Raw genomic sequence first — 17,874 nt, 5'->3', positions numbered from 1 at the left:
TCTCCACCTATCCTCTCCTCTATCCCTCTTCTATCCGCCTCCCACTCTCTCCCTATTTATTTCAAAACCCCCTTCCCCTCCCCCTTTTCTGATGAAGGGTCTAGGCCCGAAACGTCAGCCTCTCTGCTCCTATGATGCTGCTTGGCCTGCTGTGTTCATCCAGCCCTGCACCTTGTTGTCTCGGATTCTCCAGCATCTGCAGTTCCTACTATCTCAGCATTTACAATATGCTGGCAGCTCTGACGTGCAACATTATATGAATATAGATATTGATGATTATCACCAACAAATTTTGCAAAAATATCTGAAATGAGCAGATTAATGTCACAAAGTAGCAGTACAGAATCAGATCTTGCTGTATTCAATCAATAAACAAACAATGGATTTTAAATTGATTTTAAAAATAAAAGTTGCACCTGTAAAATGTCTTTAATGCAATAAAATAATACAACATAATGCAGCCCACAAAAACCTGCTAAACTGGATGAGAGCCTGCCTTTAATCTCTTGCTTATGCGAAGTTTATTGGCAACAGAAGCTATTAAAAAAAACATGCAGCATTGATTGGGTGACTTCATGCTGAAATTTTGTTTTTAGTCTTTTAGCCATATGTTCAATTCCTAAAGCTGTGGGGATTCATTGGTGCAAATAACTTTAATGGCCACATTCACGTGGTCGTGGGGAAATCTGGAAGGCACATGTTCAAGATATATTTGGTTACTATTGTCCCATTGTAATGGAACAAGGTAAAGGTTACTGAAGTTTTCAGATCAGCAATTTAAAAAATTAGCTAATTTGATTAATTTATGTTGAATTTAAAATTATATTGAAGCTCCACTTTAGCAGCTATTGAATTAAGTGCAACATTCTTCCTTGCTTTTGTCTGTTAGGCCTTTCAATGTTTAATTGCAGTCTTCACTGGATTCCATCTCATGGTGACATTGCAAGCAATTTGTGTACATCAACATTCCTCATACCACAATGTGATAAAGACCAGATAATCTGTTTTAATAATGTTGGTTGGAGGATAAATAATGACCAGGATCATTTTCAGAATAGTTCCATGTGGTCTTTTCCAAATATCTTTAGTATTTAATATTTGTTCACAGGATGTAACATGACTGGCTAAACCAGCATTTAGTGCACATCTCTAATTACCTTTGCGAAGATGGTGTGAGCTTCCTTCTTGAACCATTGCAGTCCATAGGGATTTTGGGTAGATGCTTTGGATGTACCGCCCACAATGCTGGTAGGCAAGGAATTCCAGGATTTTGACCCATTGATTGTAAAGGAATGGTGAAATAGTTCCAAACCAGGATAGTGTATGGCTTGGACAGTCACTTGCAGCTGGAGGTATTTGCATACAACTGCTACTCTTGCGCCTCTAGAGATCATCGCTTTGAAATGTGTTGTTAAAGGCCCTGGTGAATTGTTATAGTTCACCTTATAAATGGTACACTCTGCTGCACTGATGGTGAAGGAAGTGAATATTGAAGGTAGTGAATAGGCTGCCAATCAACTGGGTTACTTTGTCCTGAAGGGTGGTGAGATTCTTAAGTGTTAGGGCTACATCCATCCAGGAAACTGGTGAATATTCCACACCATCAACCTTCTAGGCTGTGTGACCATGCAGTCCCTCCATAGCTCAAAGATTCCACACACACCATCAGTCTGCCGACGCATTGATTTCCAATTTGGGAAGTTGCTGCTGCATACAGACCTCAAATGTTTGCATACCAAAAAAAACTGGGGGAACGTTGCATCCAGTTCCTGATTTGTGCCTTGTAGATGATGGACAGAATTTGGGAAGTTAGGAAGTGAATAATTTCACTGCAGAATTCCCAGTCTTTGTCCTACCCTTGTAGCCACAGTATTTATATGAATGGTCCAGCTGAGTTTCTGGTCAATAGTAACATCCAGGATGTTGCGAGTTGGGATTCAATAACAGTAATGCCATTTAATGCCAAGGAGAAATGGCTGTATTCTTTCTTGTTGCTGATGGTCATCTCCTGGCACATGTGTGGCATAAATGCTACTTATCCCTTAATAGCCCAAGCCTGGATGTTGTTCAGGTCTTGCTGTACATGGACATGGATTGGTTCCATATCTGTAGTGATAGCCAGCAGCCAAATTATTAACCTCCAACAACCATAGCTATCTTTCCTTGTGCAAGGCATGACTCCAACTAGTGGAAAGTTTTCGGCCTGATTACCATTGATCTGCCTTTTGATTGGGCTCCTTGATGCCACAATCAGTCAAATGGTCCTTGTTGTCAAGGGCAGTCTCTTTCACCTCACTTCTGGAGTTTAGCTCTTTTGTCCATGTTTGAAATTCAGTTTGGAACTGGGTGGCTCTGGTGGAACTGATTGTCAATGAGCAATTTATTGCTGAACAAGTGTCACTTGACAATATGGTCAATGATCCCTTCCATCACTGCACTGATGATTGAGAGCAGACTGTCAGTATGCCTGGACAATTTTTGGTGGATGCCAGTATCGTGGTTGAAATGCCAGACACAGTCAGAATTTAAATCTTCACCTGCAAGATGCCACCTCCAACAGTTCAGAAACAGCTTAGTAATGCACCAAAATGTCAGTCTAGAGTTGAAGTGAAATCTGAGCTCACAACCTCTATCTCAGGAATCAACTGAGCCAGAGGTGACACCCAATTCTTTTCCTAGTATGCAGGAATTCAAATGAGCTTACAAATCGGGCAGTTCCTATGATTGGCAGGCAGTTCACCACTCCTTTTACCATGCAAACAATGAAGGTAAATACAAAGAAATAAGAACAATACAGCGCAGGAACAGGCCTTTCGGCCCTCCAAGCCTGTGCTGACACATTTTGCCCTTCCATACTAAAACTGTCTTTACTTAGAAGATCCGTATCCCTCTATTCCCTTCCTATTCATGTATTTGTCGAAGTGCTTCGTGAATGCTTCCGCCACCTCCTCTGGCAATGTGTCCCAGGCACTCACCACCCTTTGTGTGAAAAATCTGCCTCACATATCTTCCCTACCTTGCACCTTGAACCTGTGCCCCCTTGTAATTGACCCCTCCAACCTAGGAAAAAACCTCATACCTTCCACTCTATCTGTCACCCCTCCACCTCCTGCATTCCAGTGAAAACAAATCCAGTCAATACAACCTTTCATTATAGCTAATGTCCTCCGTACCAGGCAATATCCTGGTAAACCTTTTCTGTACCCTTTCCGATGCATCCACATCCTTCTGGTAGTGTGGTGACCAGAACTGTGCACAATACTCCAAGTGTGTTCTAAATAAAGTTCTATAAAACTGCAGCATAACTTGCCTATCCTTACACTCAATGCTTCTTCCAATGAAGGCAAGCATGCCATAAGCCTTTTTTACTACCTTATCTACCTGCGCTGCCACCTTCAGTGATCTGTGGACCTGCACACCCAGATCCCTCTGCATATCAATACTCCTAAGGGTTCTGCTATTCACTGTATAAATTCCACCTGTACTTGAACTTCCAAAATGCACCACCTCACATTTGTCTGGATTAAACTGCATTGGCTATTTTTCTGCCCATGCCTCCAACTGATCTATGCCCTGCTGTATCCGCTGACAATCCTCCTCACTATCCACAACTCCACCATCCACAAACTTACTAATTAGACCAGCTACATTTTCCTCCAAATCATTTATGTAGACCACAAATGGCAGAGGTCCCTGCACTGATCCCTGTGGAACACCGCTAGTCATAACCCTCCATTCTGAAAAGAATCCTTCCATCTATTTCCCATGACTAAGTCAGTTCTGTATCCATCTTACCAGCTCACCCCTGATACCATCTGACTTCACCTTTTGTACCAGCCTGCCATGGGGGACCTTGTCAAAAGCTTTATTGAAGTCCAGGTAGACAACATCAACTGCTGTTCCCTCATCAATCATCTTCGTCACCTCCTCAACAAACTCAATCAAGTTAGTGAGGCACAACCTCCCCTGTACAAAACCATGCTCTTTATCGTTAATAAGCCCATTTGCTTTTAAATGCGTATAGACCTTGTCTCTGAGAATCTTTTCCAACAATTTCCCTATCAGCGACATGAGACTCACAGGTCTGTAATTTCCAGGATTATCCCTGCTACCTTTCTTAAACAATGGGACAACATTGGCTTTCCTCCAGTCCTCTAGGACCTCACCTGTGGCTAAAGAGGATACAAAGATGTCTGTCAATGCTCCAGCAATTTGTTCTCTTGCCTCACTCAAAATTCTGCGATAGATCCCATCAGGACCTGGGGAATTATCTACCCTAATACTTTTTAAGACACACAACACCTCTTCCTTTTTAATAGTGACTTGGCTTAGAAACTCAACACTCCGTTCCCTGAGGTCATCCTCCACCATCTCCTTATCTTTGGTTAGTACCAACCAAAGCATTCATTTAGGACCTCACCTACTTTTTCTGGCTCCACCCATAGATTGCCTCCTTTGTCTTTGAGTAGGCCAACCCTTTCCCTGGCTACCTTCTTGCTTTTTATGTATGTACAAAAAGCCTTAGTATTCTCCTTAATTCCATTTACTAATGACTTTTCATGACCCCTTTTTGCCCTTGTAATTCCTTGTTTAAGTTCTTTCCTACATTTCTCATATACTTCAAGGGCTTCATCAGCTTGCATCCTCTAGACATTACATATGCTTTGTTTTTCTTTCTGACCAAAGTCATAACATCCCTGGTCATCCAAGGTTCATGTAACTTGCCACACCTATCCTTCATTCTCACAGGAATATGCCGCTCCTGAACTCTTACTTATTGCTGTTTGAGATACTCCCAAATGTCTTATGTAGACTTACCCTCAAACAGCCACCTCCAATCAAAATTCTCTGGTTCCTGTCTAATATTGTGGTAGGTTGCCTTCACCCAATTTAACACCTTCACCTGAGGACTGCTGTTATCTTAACAGCAGTCATGGTAAACTCATGGTATTATGGTCACTACTCCCGAAATGCTCCCCCACTGAAACTTCATTCACATGGCCGGGCTCATTTCCCAAAACCAGGTCCTGTATAACCCTTCCCTGGTTGGACAGTTTACATATTGTGCCAAGAATCCCTCCTGAATGGTCCTTACAAATTCTACCCCATCCAAGCCCCTAGCATGAAATGAATCCCGGTCAATACAGGGGAAGTTAAAATCACCTACCACAACAACACTGCTGTTTTTACAACTTTCCAAAATCTGTCTACATATTGTCTCCTCTATCTCCCGCTGGCTGTTGGGAGGCCTATTGCCTCAACATTGTGATTTCACCTTTCCTATTCCTAAGTCCTATCCGTATTGCCTCGTTACAGGAGTCCTGTGATGTATCTTCCCTCAATACAGCTGTGAGATACTCCTTTGTCAGTAATGCAACTCCTCCACCCCTTTTACCTTCCTTCCTATCACACCTGAAATATTTAAAACCTGAGACATTCAATTGCTAGTCCTGCACCCCCATTTCAGCCAAGTCTCCATAATCACAATAATGTCATAGCCCCAAAGCGCTAACCAAAGCTCTAAGTTCATTTACCTTGCCTATTATACTTCTCACATTGAACCACATGCATTTCAGACCACTTTCCCCTGCTCTTTCCAGCAGCATTTCCCTGACTGTTCTTGTTCTTAGTAATATTTGCCTTGGTTTCTACCTCTCCCTCAATTTCTGCTTCTACTGCCCTATTCTTCTGGTTCCCATCCTCCTGCCATACTAGTTTAAACCCTCCCCAACCACTCCACCAAGTACCACACCTGCCCCCCCCGCCAAGGACATCAGCCCTGGTGTAACCCATCCAGTTTGTACAGGCTCCACCTCCCTTAGAACCAGTCCCAATGCCCCAAAAATTTGACACCCTCCCCCTCACATCATCTTTTAGCCACATGTTCACCCTATATATCCTGCTGTTTCTACTGTGACTAGCTCGTGGTACTGGTAGTAATCCTGAGATAACTACCTTTCAGGTCCTACATTTTAACCTTCTTCCTAATTCTCTATATTCTGTTAATAGGATCTCATCTCTTTTTTTGCCTACGTCGTCCGTACCAATGTGTATCATGAACACTGGCTGTTCACCCTCCCCCTCCAGAATGTCCTGCAGCAGTTCCAAGGCATCCAGGATCCTAGCACTAAGGAGGCAGCATACCATCCTGGACTCTCGTTTGTGGCCACAACCCTATGTGAAATGCCTATCTACTTCCCTTACATTTAAATCTCCTATAACTATGGCATTTCTATGCCTAAGTCTCCCTCCCTCTGCAGCAGAGCCAACTATGGTGCCATGGCTGCTGCTGTTATTCCCCAAATAGCTGTTCCCCTCAACAGTGTATCTGTTTTGCAGGAGATTCCTGCACTGCCTGCTTAGCCCTTCTGCTCAGCCTGGTGGTCACCCATTCCCTTCCTACCTTGGAGTCTGAATCTGCAGTGTGACCGCCTTTCTACACGTGCTATCCACGGCACTCTGCCTCGTAAATGCTCCATAGTGTCCTCAGCCACTGGTCCGACTCCAAAACCCAGGTTTCCGGGAGCTGCAGCTGGAGACATGCCTTGCAAACATGCAGGTCCCGGGCACTGGAAATGTGCCCAGCTTCCCACATCAAGCAAAAGGAGCAGACTATGATTTGGCATTGAGGAAGAGGAGCAGATGACGTCTATGATAACCTGCTTAATCTTTCCCCAAATGCCTTGCCAAGTTATGAGATGTGACTTGTCTCCAGTATTCTAAAATTATGTCCCTCCTCTGTTTTGTTACAAGTGAAAGAATAAAGTAGCAAAGCATAATATCCAGTCTCAAATGAACCCTTCACAATTCTATGCATCTGCAACTCCCTCCATCGCACTAGACTTATTCTTGTTGCAGCTGTCTTCCCTCTTCTGTCCACTCCATTACTATTACCCCTCTCCCCAACACCCCATTCCCATGTGCCAGCAATGGAAGGTTCCACTAACACTCTGAGATCTTGATAGGGATATACTTAGATTGACACAGTGTGTTATTCCTGCAATTTGGATGCAGTTAAATTTCCACATCAAAGCCTTTTTTTTGTTTAAACCTAGGATTATAATACCCCTCATGGGGTCAGCAGTTCTGATCAAATGAAATATTCCTTCCTACTCTCTGAATTCAATCTAGAAGTCATATCATTTACTCCTAAATGCTAACACTGGAGATGCAATGAACCCATTTGCCTGTGCTTAATGTTTTTGAAGTTTTTATCCAATTGTTTATTTGAATTTTGATCTTTACTTCTTCCAAGCATATTTTCTCTGCTTGTCCTGCCTTTGATACATATATTCGTCTTGAAATTTGAACTGAGTAGATTCCTAGCATAGTAGCATCACTCAGTCAGTTATGTTCACAGGAGGTCATTGTGTGAAAGAAATGTAGTGCCAAAGTGTTTAGAGTTTTGGCACTGAGAAGCTTCCAACATGTCAATGTGCCAGATATCCAGCAGTCCTTATTTTTTGTAGGTGGCTGCATTTTTGTCCAAATCTCAAGCAAATGTTGTCTCCCAGCAAGGAACCATTACTCAGCGTTAATTGAATTTTAAAAATTTAATCACTTTCTGTGACTCTTCGTGATATGTTAATTTGTTTGCTCTCCTCACAAATTTCAGGATTGAAAGTATTGAATTAATAGCAGTGGCATTGAAGATGGAGCTGAACCACGCTTTACAATCAATTTTCTAGTTCATATTATTTGGTATTTCACTTTCCAAACATCCTTTAAATTTCCAATATCAAACATCTGTTTCTTCAGCTGCTTCTGCTTTCATGAATCGTAGATGATGTAGACCAATTCATCCTTTCAGAATAACCTCACTCTGATTGACTTAATAGACCTGGACAACTCAGGACTTAAAGACCACACTCACATCAAAATGTGATGTTATTTTTGATTCAAATCTGGTATTATATATTAAAGCAAAAAGTTTTCCAGCAGGATAACAGATATGTGAGGAACTTTTGTCAAGCTACAGTAGCAGTTTGTTCCAGTCCTTCTGTCTTCATTTCCCACCTCACAAAATCAAAGATATTTTACAGCATAGAAGGCCATTCAGCCCATTCTTACTGCTCCAGTTCTGCAAATGAGCAATAAATTGAATGCTCTTTCCCAGTAACTCTGCATTTCCCTCCTTTTCAGGTAATAATCAAATTATTCCGTGAATGCCTCCACATTCTATGATACAGGTCAGGCAACGTGCACTTAAAGTGTCCGGCCTCGAATGGATTTTGATTTTAGGTAATTTGAGTAGATATAATGTTTCCAGGCACAGGATCACCTTTTGGCAGGATCCAAATACTATGATAAAGAATGGAAATCACATTATGAGGGCGACAAAGGCCTTAAAGTATAAATGTCTTAACATTTATTTAGGATGCTTTGTAAGGGCATGAGGAAAAACCTTGTCATGACATAATAGAGCTGCACAGCATTGAATATAAATACCACAGTGTGGGAAGAGTTAGAAAATTCTGGAATAACACTAGACTAGACTAGAGCTCCCTACTGTCTGGCAGATACACAGAGAGCACATGAGCATAAATACACAAAGAAGATAGGTTAGTCGTTATCTACAGTAACTATAAATAAGAGTCTGGTATATCTAAGTACCTTGTACTACAGTATTTAATAATGCTGCATAATAAATAGAGTTAGTTTGGAATCTAAGCTCAAAGATGGTCCTTGACTTTGCCTCATCCTCATCCAGTCTTTAAACAGCCCAAATTTACTGCATGGCATCAAGCTACACGAAAAAAAGGCAAGTTGCTGTCCAAAACCAGCTGCAAGAAAATCTTCATTCCCAAGTATTTTTTTGTGACTTGGAATATGGCCATTTAAGGTTTCCCAAAGCTGAGTGCTGCCCACTCTCTGACCCTCTCATTTTATCGAGGGCCCATATCTTGATATTATCGCCAACTTCTTCAGGTACGTCTCCAAATTGTCCCTGACTCAGTGAACTTGGAGGAAAATGAAGTTATAAGCTTCATTGGGCATTTTTATTCCATTTGAATGTCTTTCCAGGCTTGCATGGACTTTAGGTAGAACTGTGACTCCCCAATTGTGCTTGTTTAGGAAGTTATAAATTTATGGAAGGGGCAAAAACCTAGGGTTCACAGGTCCCCTCTCCTTTCGAACTGCAAATATCATGACATTGACAATGCAATAACTGGCTTCTCTATTAATCAGCAAAACTAGTGCAAACCAGTGCCTGTTGGAGTTCACTCATTTTTAAAGTTTATTTTAGTGCTGTTGAAATTTTAAATGTGAATACTCACTTTTATGGTCCAAAATAAGTATAATTATCCTTTACTTTAAATTTTTATCTTTAGATACGATAAGAAAGTAGCTTCCTATTATGGAAAAAAATATTTTTTCCTTTAAAAATTATTAAAACCCCTCATAATTTTCATTGCCTTTATTATGATCGTCCATAACTTCAAAGGACAATGCATAAGAGACAATAGTGTATACCAATTACAATCCTTTGACCTTTCTGGAAAGATTTAAGGACAAGAACACCAGATTATTTTATTGGAGTCTCATGTTACAAGCATTTAATTTACAGATTGTACATGTTGCAGGTCATGAAAACATTATTGCAGATGCTTTATCAATAGTTTAATAGAAAAATGTTTATATAAGATAGAAACGATAATATTCAATGTTTTAGATACATATTAAATTAGTATAAAATTGTAACTCTGGGTTAATGAGCTATGGATCTAGTAATATAATGGAGTTAAGGATTTAAAAGAGAAAAACGAAGCTATCTTTTCATAATTATGGTTTTTTCTTTCTTAAAGGGGAGGTGTTGTGAAATTGGGCAGAGTACTTGTGAATTGGGAGGCGGGAAGTTAGAATTTGGTGTTTGTAAAATGCTACGGGGAATGCTTTGCGTGGTCCCTTTAAACGATCATGTGGTTTTTCTGTGCTGAGAGATTTAAAACGGATGTCTGTGAGCAGCAGCTTGAAAGTTTGCAAGTACATACAGTGCACCTAAATTGAAGTATTTGTATTGAAAGGCCATACAGTTAGCATGCCAAGCAGCAGTTATTTTTTAACCAAGACAACAAATTCTTGAATTTAGCCAATCAATTTGAACCAGGCATTTAGATACCAAAAACCAATTCAATTTAAAGCTGATGGTTTTGACAATATAGGACCAATCTTATTGTAAGAAATTGATATGTCATCAAGGATATAAAAGAAAGGGACAGTTGGACAAAACTCTAAAGCTAACTGCCATCTGTCAGAGGTAAAAGTCCTCAGCTCTCAAGAGAGAACCACTGGCTCTCACAGCCTCCTCTGTCTTAGAGAAAGCACCATCTAAGAAACAGCAGTACCAACAGCACAACTAGTTAATATTCCTGACAGAAGAATCGACGGGCAAGGCACAGAACATTCCAGAGTAACCTGGCTGTAATTTTGAGACACTGTATTCTATTTTGTTTTCATATAAGTGGGACATGTATTTATTGGAACAGCATACCAATAGAATCTTACTTTATTCAGGAATAGTTAGGAGTTAGAAGGGATTTGTTCAGTTTGTTAATAGTTTAGTTAATTTGTTCGCTGTTAGCGTTAGATAGACAAATTATTACTTGTTGATTTTTAAAGTGAGTGTCTGGGATTTATTTTATTTAACCACTAGAAGTTGCTGAAAACCAGGTCACACCACTTTTCACATTCCCTTTTACAGATTGTAGGGTGAGATGCTCCTCTTTGAGTGTTTCAGTTCTAGTTCTCAGAGGGAGACGAGTCAACCTCTGCATTATAACACTCGACACCTCCATCCTCTATCAGGACAGACTGAGACCTATCCACTTCTTTCTTGAAAGGAGACGTGAACAGTTCATTTACCAGCACACTGCTCCAATTGTCTGAGTTTATTCTCAAATTGAACAAGTCAAAAGTGTAATTTTGAGAACCTGCATGAATCCCAGTGATGTATGTTTCTTTATGGGGCATGTGAAATGTTCCTTGTTCTCATCCTACTCGTGGTCCCACCAACAAATCTTTTTCTGATACAATAATGATATAATCAGTGCTGCTTCCTGCTGTCACCTGGAATTTTAAAAGTTAATCAATTTTGCTTCCCATTGGCACCTTTCCGTCAGCTTTACCTGATCCATCTCTGACTCTTCCCTTCACTTCCTTGAATTCACTGTTTCCATTTCTGGCTGTCCATCACAAACCCTCTGACTCCCATAGTTACTTCAACTACACTTTTTTACACATTGCTTCCTACAAGGATGCCATTCCATTCTCCCCATGTCTCTGTTTCCATCACATCTGTTCTGATGTGCCTCTACTGAGGTGCCTCTGACATGTCCTCCTTTTTCTTCAGCTAGGAATTGGCCCCTACCATGGCCCACAATTGTGTCCAACCCACCTCCCCACACTCTGCCCTCACTCTTTCCCCTTCATCCCAGAATCACGATACATTCTCCTTGTCTTTGTTTTCCACCCCACCAGTCAATATATCAACTTCTGCTATTTCTACCACCTCCAGCAGGATACCAACAACAAACATGTCTTCCCCTTCCCTTCACTGTCAGCATTCCACAAAGACCATTCCCTCTGGACACATTAGTCTACGCTTCCATCACTCCTAACACTTCTTCATTTCTCTATGTCACCTTCAAAATCACAAAAGGTGTAATATCTGTCCATTCATCTTCCTTCCTCATTGTCAAAGGCCCAAAACACATCTGTAAGGTTAACAACGTTTTACTTGTCTTTCTTTCAATGTACTCGACTCTTCCTGCTGCTCACGATGTGCTCTCCTTTAAAGCTTGAAGCACAGTGGTAGGATCATGTTCCAGGGGAGATAGGAGGAAGAGTTTGAGCATTGGTACTCAATCTTTCAAAGCCATGTAGAGGGTGGCATGCCCAATGCCACCACCACCCTGATCAGCAAGTTTGAGAACAAAATCAGGGTTAGACCTGAGGAAACAGACAGCAGCAAGTTCAGAGGGAGACAGGTTATAGTGGGTGAGGAGATCAGGCTGCTGGGAGCAGCATCTCCCAATGGTGGCTCACAATGAGGAGGTCAAGTACCAGTAAATGGTCAAATGGTGCACATTCAGATGCAGAGCTTAGATCTGTCTTTTGGTTACTTTTTTAACATCCAATCTTGACTGTTGGAGTGCTTTTCGGTTTATTCCCTCTTTCTGTTCCTGCTATCCTCTGAACCTCATTTCTCATACTACCATTTTGCTGTCCTTCCTTCATTCTACTCTTTGATTTGCTACCCCAACTCAAGATTCATCCCTCACAGGTTATTTTAAAACCCTCTCTACTTCCCTCGGTATATTATCTGCTGGTTTCTGTATGGTTCAGTATAGCCCAACAGTATGGCCCCCATATTCACCAGTGTAGATGCCAATCTCCCATACACCAGAAGCACAAATGCCCACACCATTCTTAGAGCCACATATCTGTTGTAATAACCTTCTGTGTTCAGGTGATTACTCTTCAGGTTCTGTTCTCCAATGTGGTGCCTGGCTTCTCATATTGTCTAAGTAGCAACTCTTTCCTAGTCCTACCTATATTGTTGGGACCTACAAAGATCCCAAATACTGGATGTTCCTCTTCCTATTCCACATTTCTGTCCAATTATGAGCAGATGTCTGAAATGCTGACATTAAATAGGAAAAATAATCTTCTTTTGGCTGCACATGATAATGTCGACCTCCATCACTATATTGTTCCCTCTTACCATCATATTCCTTTTTGCCCCTGTCCTTGAATGGCTTCCTGTACTACTCAGAGCAAAGTAAATGGAAGCTGCAGAAGTTACTTGAAGCTGAACTATGAGCCTGGTATTTTGTGATTGCAGAGATATAGTAAAATTACTCTCAACAAACCTGTTACACACTTGGAAAATAATGTCATCTGTGCATTGTTCTGAGGCAGAGCAGACACGTAAAATAGCCAAGAAAAGCAAGACTTGGCAATGCAGACTTAAATAGTTAAAAAGATATGAAGTGAAAAATAGATTCAAATTTCCCATCTACAGCTCACAATGTCTCAGTGACTTCGTTAAGTTCAATGCATTTTTCTCAACATTCATATTTGTTCCTTATCTTTCTACTTGATCATGATTCAAGTTTCCAACTGTGTTATTTTTGAGTTGAGATGCTCTACTTATCTTTCATTTCACCTTTACTAAATCTGAGTCCTCTTCAAATTTTGATTCTTTGTCTCTCTCACTTATTCCTCATTCTTGCATTATTTTCAGGACTAATCAAATCTTCAAATAATGAGACTTCCCCTCCTTTATTCTCCCCTGCCACATAAACTGTACAGCTGAAAATAAAATATAAAGTTATCAATGAACAGCAGCTAGAAGAAAATTTGGCTACTGGTGTAAAACTGAAAGTGAACTAAAATCACAAGGCATGGTTGCCCCCTCCTTTGCCTCTCATTCCCAAGAATCTCACAATTTACCATAGAACAAAAAAGTAATTCATCTCGGCAGCAAGTTCAGGTCCCTTTGTTTCAGGACATTTGCAATTAGAAACGTTAAGCCTCACACATTTTATAAAAGGAAAGTTAACTGCTTTGAAAAGGACAAGTTATGCAGTTTTATTTCTCTTTTCACTTTTAAGACCTCCAAATTGTGGATGGCAAGGGCTGGCACAAAGAAATGACCGCTATTAAGAACACAGCTTCCAGAAAGTACTGCAGAGCCATTCCAGAGTGTGGATACAACGTAAGCATCCATCTGGAAGTAATTTAATTTGAAACATTTTTTCCAGATAAACTCACGCAGGGCGCTTTGCTTCAAAACCTTACTGATCTTTCCCCAAATATGCTTTAAAGCATTGAAGGGCTCTGCCAAGCACATGTGAAGAATTATGAAAGAAATGCCTGTTAAAGGGCCAGCTCACTTACCGATCCCATCAACGGCTTTGAAAAATAATACCAGTTGAATAGTTTTCCAGCTTCTGACTGAATTCTGGTGGTGGGATTAAGTGGTGACATGAAATGAATCATTTTTAAGGTTGCTGCAGTTCAAGGAACCCACTTTCCAACAATCATAAATTGACTCTCATTTTCTTGATCCCTGTGTGACTTCATATTGCAACACTCCCAAAACAATCAGTGTTACGAGAACTGAGTTAGTATGACTCCACATAAACGATAAAGGCTCAGTGCTCTGCTATTATAGACTGAGAATGAATGCTGGTTCCAGCTCTTTTTCTTTTCTGTCTTCCAAATAGCAAGGTTCATATTTCAATTGAAAACACTTCACTATCAATCTATAAACTTTTAATGGCAGCTCTTAGCATTTGGTTTTCAAAGATGTTTAAATTGGTGGAGGTAATGGCCTGGTGGTATTATCACTAGATGATTAATCCAGAGGCCCAGATGATGTTCTGGGGTTATGGGTTCAAATGCCACCATGGCAGATGGTAGAATTTGAATTCACAAGAAAACACATCTGGAATTAAGAGTCTGATTTGCCCATGAATCCATTGTTGATTGTCAGGGAAAACCCATCTGGTGCACCAATGTGCTTTCAGGAAGGAAACTGCCATCCTTACCTAGTTTGACCTATATATGACCCCAGACCCACAGCAATGTGCTTGACTCTTAACTTCCCTCTGGGCAATTAAGGATGGGCAATAAATAATGGCCTAGCCAGTGATGCCCACATCTTGTGTATTAAGGAAAGGAAAATATATGTTAAATATATCAGGCATGATTTCAAAAACACCTTCTGTCGTGAACTTTAAATTAATCATTTTTCGCTGTCTAATTGCTCTAAGTCCAACTAAAATGTCAACCAAGGAGACAAGGCACTAGATACCATGTACCAATTTTATTTTGAAAATATAAAGTTTTAATATAAAATATTTAGTGAAATTACTTCACATTCACAAAAGATGAAGATAAGAGTCATTTACAGAAATAGGATGGTCTTTTTACATTAAAATTACCCAGGAAAATGTATCCATTAAGAAGTAAAGTGCTAAAAGTTAGTCAGGATATGTTTTCGGATATGATGGTCATAGCTTGTGATCTGCCCTCGTCGAACTCATTAAGTCTCCTCAAGTCCATCAGTGCAAAGCTCAACTAAAGGCATTCCATGCTACTGGTTGACTGAATGCCCAACGGAGGATAAAGTCCAATCTTCCAGTTAGTCTCTAGCTCTTAAATGTTGTCTGCTCTTCCTCAATTTGAGTGGCACTGACTGGCTGGGTAGCTGCTAGTAAGGGCTGGTACTACAATTGGTTGCAAGGAGAAACAAAGTAAGTGGAACGGCTGGGAGGAGCAAATAGTGTTGACGAAGCAGGAGAAGGCCTTAGACAGGCTAGGAGAGTGGGCAAAGAAGTCGCAGATGGAATACAATGTGGGAAAGTATGAGGTTATGCACTTGGTAGGAAGAAAAGAGACGTAGATTATTTTCTAAATGGAGAAAGGCGTCAGAAATCTGAAGCACAAAGGGACTTAGGAATTTTAGTTCAGCATTCTCTTAAGATTAACATGCCGGTTCAATTGGCAGTTAGGAAGGCAAATGCAATGTTAGCATTCCTTTCAAGAGGGCTAGAAAACAAGAACGGAGATATGCTGTTGAGGCTGCAAAAGACTTTGGTTAGACCGCATTTGGAATACTGTGAATCAAGTAGGCTCTTAGACCAAGTCAGGGAAAAAGTGTGGTGGTAACTAACTGTCCAACCATAGCTGGTTGTGGTTACACCAGATGCAACAACAGAATAGGAGTCTGTACACTCTGGGTCAGTGGGTTCAAGTGGGCTGTGAGTGTTTGTGTTATCTATATGTAACAGAAATTAGGTAAACATGTTGCATTTACTTAACGATCTCCGGTGAGTTTATTTATAGCTGAACCTACATAGAGTGATCTCCTTTGTCTGAGGTGCTTCAAAGCAGAGTGCTGTGGCTCCTCTTCATCCAGTTACTGGGTGTTGGTGATCTTCTTCAGGGGATATCGCTGTTAAAGTAATAATAAAGCAGACTTCAGACAGGTCAGGAGGAATAGATAGATTTTGTGCCAGCTTATTCGAGAGTGATGTTGAATTCTACTACAATAGACTCAGATGAGAATGTTGATGGGAGGATGCAGATGTGCATAGACGCAGAGATGTTTAAAGCATTGTCGGAGCCTTTCAAAGGAGCCTGGCATAAGCATGGGACAGGGCCATGCACAGATTTTAGCGTCAATTCTTTCCAGTTTCGAAGCGGTGGCCAGCTCCACAACAGCACTTGTAGACGTGGCCGTGAAACGACTGCTGGTGGCCACTATCTCAACGTCCAATACAGGACAGGAGGAAGCCACCCTATATTACAATGCTACAGTGGGAGGTCCAACTGAGGAAGTGATATCCAGGCTTGCTGCTATACACAGGCTCAGAATGGTGCTATTGTGGGTACATAGCTCAGTGCTGAAAGGGACAGGTAGACTCTCAGGATATTCCAGCAATCTGACTTTAGGCTACTAGGATTGCTGAAAGCACCAAACAGGGTGAGTGGCTATCACAATTCTGCAGCATGAACACAGTGTCCGTGATTAAATGACAAAGCAGACCCAAAGGAACTGACACCTACTCTGATTTCCTATGCTTTTATGTTTGTTCACATTAGGCTACAATTTCATTTCAACCGTACAGTTGGTGGAAGTTGATTTGCTTCTCTGTGACCTTGCAGTTATTGTGTAAATGCAGCCTCAATCCAAAAAGCAGCATAGAGTGAGCCTCCTGTGAGTCAACTTGAAGGAAAGGGGAGATTTTAGTTTCAGAGGAAAGTCTTATTTCATTACGACAAGTCTCCTGATTGGATCGTTCTGATATACAGGCATAATTTGCATTATGTCTGAAATGAATTCTACACCCACACCTCCAGATCCCTGACCTTCAGATACTTTTTCTCTCTAGATGTTGATGGAATGCCTGTTTCATCTCAATATACAAATCAGCTGAGACAATGTTTATTTAATGTACCATAAGATAGATTTCAAACATTTGATTGAATGGCAGCAATTATATGATCATTTCCTTCATGATATCAATTGTTTTTCAGATTGGAAAGGCTTATAAATCAAGTGAGTTCTGACTGAGCAAGCAAAATGGATTATCAAGGCTAAATAAGGGAAAAATTTCCATCCATGGTAAGAAGGTTGACAAAATTCCATTAGGTTCATGATACCTTTGCAACAGGCTTAATGATATAAACTTGATATCTCTGCTCTGTTTAAATGATGAATGATAACCCAGGGAGCTAGAGAATTCCCTCTATCCTGTGTCCACTCATTGTTACAAATCTCAGCGAGTCAGTGGCATTTCGGGGTTCATTTTGAATTCTCCTAACAACAAAACTCCAGTCACAAGCTGTTACATTGTCCACTCGGTGTCAATTGTTTCATTTATGTTCCCTTTCGTTTTAAATGTTAATTTTATTAAATGAAAGCTGATCTAAATCCTTACATCGTATTCAATTGTTTTCTAGCTTATTTAATTATCTGTGATTCTAAAATTGGCTCATTGCAATCACATTGTAAAATTTGGTTTTACAATTTTCACAAAATTAAATTTATACTGAACTTCAATTTAAAACCAGGAGCTGAAGCAATATCCCACATATTCCAGTCAGTCAATTTGTAAAGAATCCTTAATTTCTAACATAGTTACTATTCCAGTTATTGTATTACTTTAACACCGTGCTGTACGAATTTGCACAGTTTTGCAAGACATGTGAGAATTGGGCTGCAAACTTGAAATTGTCCTTCAGTTCTTTCGCAAGACGCTCCTGCTAGAAAACAAAGTGATAGTAGTAGTGAGATAGTAGGAACTGCAGATGCTGGAGGATCTGAGATAACAAGGTGTAGAGCTGGATGAACACAGCAGG

At 40.5% G+C, this 17,874-nt stretch overlaps 1 protein-coding gene across 1 annotated transcript in view; it reads right to left on the bottom strand.

Annotated features, from left to right (window-relative positions):
- The window catches only part of LOC109938097 (fibromodulin), a 49,865-nt gene extending 35,811 nt beyond the window's left edge, over window positions 1-14,054 (bottom strand). The window contains exon 1 of the mRNA XM_048612168.1: window positions 13,903-14,054. The gene's annotated coding sequence lies outside the window, so the exon portion shown is untranslated. The remainder of the gene's footprint in view (window positions 1-13,902) is intronic.
- Between the last annotated feature and the right edge of the window lie 3,820 nt (window positions 14,055-17,874).

The sequence above is a fragment of the Rhincodon typus genome, chromosome 25, assembly GCF_021869965.1.
Source record: "Rhincodon typus isolate 14 chromosome 25, sRhiTyp1.1, whole genome shotgun sequence".
Taxonomy (NCBI): Eukaryota; Metazoa; Chordata; class Chondrichthyes; order Orectolobiformes; family Rhincodontidae; genus Rhincodon; species Rhincodon typus.
Note: the sequence above shows the minus strand (reverse complement) of the source record. Positions and strands in the feature narration are given on the sequence as shown.